This window comes from Rhinolophus ferrumequinum, chromosome 18 (assembly GCF_004115265.2).
Source record: "Rhinolophus ferrumequinum isolate MPI-CBG mRhiFer1 chromosome 18, mRhiFer1_v1.p, whole genome shotgun sequence".
NCBI lineage: Eukaryota > Metazoa > Chordata > Mammalia > Chiroptera > Rhinolophidae > Rhinolophus > Rhinolophus ferrumequinum.
The window spans coordinates 14,398,210-14,403,554 of record NC_046301.1 but is presented as its reverse complement, the minus strand read 5'-3'; the positions used below and the strand labels follow the sequence as shown (position 1 = coordinate 14,403,554).

The 5,345-nt window shown below is 41.7% G+C and overlaps 1 pseudogene; it reads left to right on the top strand.

The window, feature by feature from the left end:
* The first annotated feature begins 4,221 nt into the window (after positions 1–4,221).
* Positions 4,222–4,972, top strand: LOC117037886 (40S ribosomal protein S6-like; annotated as a pseudogene).
* The last annotated feature ends 373 nt before the right edge of the window (positions 4,973–5,345 follow it).

Sequence of the window (5,345 nt, the reverse complement as noted above, 5' to 3'; positions counted from 1 at the left end):
TTCCGGGGAGTTGCTCATTCTCGTCTAATTCTCAGATGTGAGTTAGTTCCACAATCAAGAATTACTTGATGATGGAGTCTGCCATAATGTCACTTATATGTGCAGTGACTGTCCTTCCTAGCTTTCACTAAAGGATCTGTGGCCATGTATTGTGTACAGCAGATAAACAGCCCTTAATCTGATTAGTCTGTTTTTGTTCTGGGTTTATTCAGAATGGCTGGAAAATGGTGTCCTTTTGGAGAAAGACTTCCAAAGAATGGTTGCTCTTTTGCACCAACTACCTAGCAACATCAAGAATAGTGACATTACATTCTAAGGGGAATGTGCTTTTAGGGGTCAACATTCACATAAACATTTTCAGGTACCAAATGTTATTGTTTTCACTTTGTGACTAAAATAGACTGCTTACATTTCATGTCCTGCTGATACAGACACATCCGATAATATGGCTATATCGACATTTCATGCCAAGTATTATCTACATGTGAATAGAATACGGAATGGAATGGAATGGAATAGAGTAGAGTAGAATAGAATAGAATAGAATGACCAGATCTTTGGGATATTGTAAAACACCAATTCTGAGCTACCTAATTCCTGGACCCTGAGAATAATACTGTGGTCTACTGATCAGAACAGCAAATTGTACTTTAGGTTGTAAGTTGAGTTTTGATCGGAGTGTGTCCCTAGGGGATCCAGTCTTGTGGTTATTTTTCTGAGTACATAACTGAATAGGTCTCTTAAGCAATTGGCAGACCCCCCCACTGGCTCCCTCTACTATAAATAGAACTATTAAAGCTTCTGGAGTTGTCCCTACCTCCCAAAGTACTGAAATCCAAGGTAATAATTGCATCCATAGGCAAATCACAAAAATTAAAGACATTATCCAAAGCATGAATGATGTTGGGTTGATGATTCTTTCCATTTCTCTGTTGAGGTCTATGTAGAAGACAGGCAGGCTTAGAAGACATAGACACACACTGAGTAATTATAAAGTGTACCCAGTTGTCCATTTAAGAAATATTTATTCAATGCCAACCAAGATCCATACTCTGTGCTAGATGTCAGGGGTACAATTATGAGCAAATCTTGGCGTGGCGTTTGCTTTTGTGGCACAGATATTTGGGTGGAGAGTGACATTGCTCAAGAGAATTCTAGGAGCTTGTGTCACTGGGGAGTTATGTTGTCCTGGTGTTTGTGTGCCCAAGGGGTTTTGGGGGAGGGAGCAGGGGACGTGAGGAAAGTCTGCCTTCAGCAAGCGACACTTCAGATGAGCTGTGAAGCAGAGGCAGGTGGCAGCTAGGCAAAGGGAAAGGACCAAGACACCACAGGCAGCAGGAGAGAAGTGTGTGTTTGTGGAACTGAATGAAAGACCGTGAACCTGGAACACGAGAGTGAGAGGAAAAGTGGAGAGAGGAGGCTGCAGTCGTAGATGGGGGCTGAGCTTGTCCAAGGGCAATGAATGTGAAGTCAAGGGCATGTTTTTAAATAAGGAAGACATAATCAGATATTTAAAAGACTTCTCTGACTGCAGTAAGGTTTGACCCAAGTGGCAAGATATTAAACTATTGCAGTAATCCAAGTGACTTTGTTGTATGGATGTAGAAATTGGTAGGTAAATTAATGAGATATCTAGGAAGTGATATTAATAGGATGGGAGATAAATGGACTGTGGACAGTGGACTGAATATTGGGCATGGGGCAGTAGACAACGTAAAGTGATACGCTCGTATTTCTGGCTTGTAAAGCAGATACAGAGGGTGCCAAAAAATGTGTACACATTTTAAGAAATGAAAAAAATGTATTAAAATTGAAATACTCAATATAAACCGATAACAAAAGATGAACACAAGTCACATTTGACTTCTGCAATGACGAGAGGTGCTCAAAGTGGTTCCCATCAGCGTCCGGACACTTCTGATTATGGTGAACTACTGTTTGAGCAACGTTGACTAAAGTGTCTACTTGTGTACATTTTTTTGCATCCCTGGTGTGTGTGTGTGTGTGTATGCAGAGAGAGAGAGAGAGAGAGAGAGAGAGAGAGAGAGAGAGAGAGAGAGAGGTAGATATATATCACTAAATGAGAATAGAATTAAGGCAATGATCATATGTTCATTCTGGGACCTGTATAGATTGAGGGGCCTGACAGTCACGTGAAGATGTTGGGAGAAAAATTAGACATGGGGGTCAGGGTTGAGAACAGGTTTGGTGATGAAATAAGCAATAAATAGGGGGTCACTTGTCCCTAGATGGGAATTGAGGCCAGAGACCTGGAGAAAATACAGAGTGAGAAGAGCTGAATGTGTGCACTGATGGACTCTGGCAGACAAGGGACATGTCCTCCTGGAATGCAGTCAGGACAGCGCGGTGCAGTCGGGACAGCACGGTGCAGTCGGTACAATGTGATGCAGTCAGCAAGACTTTACCAAAGATTTGTGGGCTTAAAATGACCAAAACAAAACCGATGGCACTTTTCAAGCCCTCTCACTTCTTACTGGCTTATTCTAAAATAGTGACAACTAACACAAAACATTCCAAGGTCGAGTCCTCTGATTTTGATAATATTGGCTATTAGGTAGCTGATCTGATGATTCAAATAAAGTGTAAAATATTTCTCATTCATAAAATGACTTTCTCATACTCTCTACTTCTCTCTTATCCTCATTTCTCTTTTGTGTGCCTTCTTCTGTACTTAACAAACTCTGCTTTGTATTTAAATGACTTCTCTGGCAATCTGTCTACCCATCAAGCCTGGGAAATTAGGCAGAGAACCCCACGTTTTATATACTTTTGTGTTCACAATGATGGTGTGGTGCCTCCAGAATAGTAAGTGGTTCTGTGTCTTGTAAACGTTTATTTTTGTCTTTTAAATGTTTTTCAATCCCTGATGTTTTGTGTATATATATATATATATATATATATATATATATATATATATATTCATATTATTTCTGGCTGAAGGCAAACCAACCAAAATTTAAACATCTAAATACAAACTCTCATTTTTATTATTTGGCATAAAAAGAAACGTCAGGTACATTAATAAGCTAAGTGTTGTTAGCATATTTCACCGGAGTCCCCTATTTTTCTTTCCTAACATAAGAGTGCATTACCGAAATTTGACCACTGGGGGGAAGCACAGTGCAAAGCTGCCGTTACAACGTTCCCCGTCCAGGCCTCTGAGAAGCCACTCTGTCAAAGACTTGTGCTGTGCTTTTAATGTAAGCAGAGAGCCTTTGTCTGTCAGTCTGTCTGTCTCTTTTCCCTTTGTCAAATTCTTTTCTCTCCCTCTTTTTCCAGGGCTCTTTGTGGGTGAAGACTTTTATTTTGAAACGTCTAGGAGCTAATTAATAAACAGGAAACCTAGCTGAAGCTGGCACACTGCCCTTTCTTTGCTCAACCACATGGGCATGCTCGGGTAATTGTAGTTATTTACATTTGGCATCCAACTGACTCAACGAGCAACATCACCTTTTTTTTTTTCAGTCTATGAGTACCCAAGCTATTAAATTAAACAGGTTAATGTGGCTGCAGCATTTCGTCCCTACTATCCCCACAGCTACAGTAAATCTGCCACCTGTTTATTTCCATAAAAATTCAATTACGGCACCACCAGTTATTCTTCTTATGTGAGCAATTAACTTCAGGCAGTTTCGGGCCCCAGAGAAAGGCCAGGCTGGGCCGCTCCTGTCTTTTCTCTCCACTCTCTTTAGCCGCTGGTGGTTTCTTTTGCTGAGTGACTCCTCACCTCCGAATCAGTGAAAAATGGCAAAGAGACTGGACTGCTGTGCCTTGTCATGCCAGTGAAAAAAGCAAAGCCTGAAAAACCTCAAACAAGCACCCTGTCCTTCCGAGCAGTGCGGAGGCTCAGAGGCCAAAGAAGTGAGCAGCACGCCTGCAGCCAGAGCCCGGGGACACCGCTGCACGGCCGAAAACACACCACACTGAAGACGGAATTGCCTTAAAAATTGTCCGTTTTCTTCGTTCTTGATCTTTGTAAAACAGTGTAACTGTGGAAGGAGAGGGTGGTGAAATGCCGTGGCATCCGGGCAAAAGCAACAACATGCTCATGAAGAGGAAAAACCACTTTCATCGGTGGTTCACACCAATATTGATGTAACCAAAGGCATGGTGAAGCAGCTGCGTTTCTTTTCCCCTTGAAGAGGAATGAGTCTTGCTCTTTGTTTTTGTGGTGCCTCGGAGGCAGGTGGCTGCTTCAGGATGAAGTTGAACATCTCTTTCCCAGCCACTGGCCGCCAGAAACTCATTGACGTGGACGATGAACGCAAACTTTGTACGTTTTATGAGGAGCGTATGGTGACAGAAGTTGCTGCTGACATTCTGGGTGGAAGAATGGAAGAGTTGTGTGGTTCGAATCAGTGGTGGGAACGACAAACAAGGTTTCCCCAGGAAGCAGGGTGTCGTGACCCGCGGCTGTCATCTGCTCCTGAGTAACGGGCATTCCTGTTATGGACCAAGGAGGACTGGAGAAAGGAAGCACAACTCTGTTGGAGCTTGCATTGTGAATGCCAATCTGAGTGTTCTCAACTTGGTCATTGTAAAAAAAGGGGGAGAAAGATATTCCTGGTCTCACTAATACTACTGTGTGTCGTCTCCTGGACCCAAAAGAGCTAGCAGAATCCGCAAACTTTTCAATCTCTTTAGAGAAGATGATGTCCACCTGTATGTTGTGAGAAAGCCCCTAAACAAAGAAGGTGAGAAACCTAGCACCAAAGCACCCAAGATTCAGCGTCTTGTTACTCCACATGTCCTGCAACTCAAACGTCAGCGTATTGTTCTGAAGAAAAAGTGTACTAAGAAAAATAAGGAAGGGGACACAGAGTATGTTCAACTTTTGGCCAAGAGAATGAAGGAGGCCAAAGAAAAATGTCAGGAAAAGATTGCCAAGAGACATAGGCTGTCTTCTCTGAGAGCTTCTATCTCTGAGTCCAGCAAAAATGAGATTGTCTAAGAACAACAAATAAATAAGATCAGACATTGAAAAAAGAGGAATGAGTCTTTAGTACCAGTTGAAAATGCTGACTTTTATCTTTATTTTTTTTAAGGTCTGATTCTCTTTGTCATATTTGTTCCCCTTCTTTCAAAAGTCTACCAATAAACATCAAAATTACTGACTCAGATCTAGTGATTTCCGATGTTACCTAATTGCTGAAGAGGGATTGAGGGACTTGCTTCCCATTAATCCCTTTCATGCCGTTGATACTGATTTTGCTTGAATAAATAGTATTTATAGTAAATGTGTAAACATAGTTTTAAGAGCAAATTAGACAGAAATGATCATTAGTTAGGGGATACCGGGGTTTCAAACTAAAAGAAATACTTCT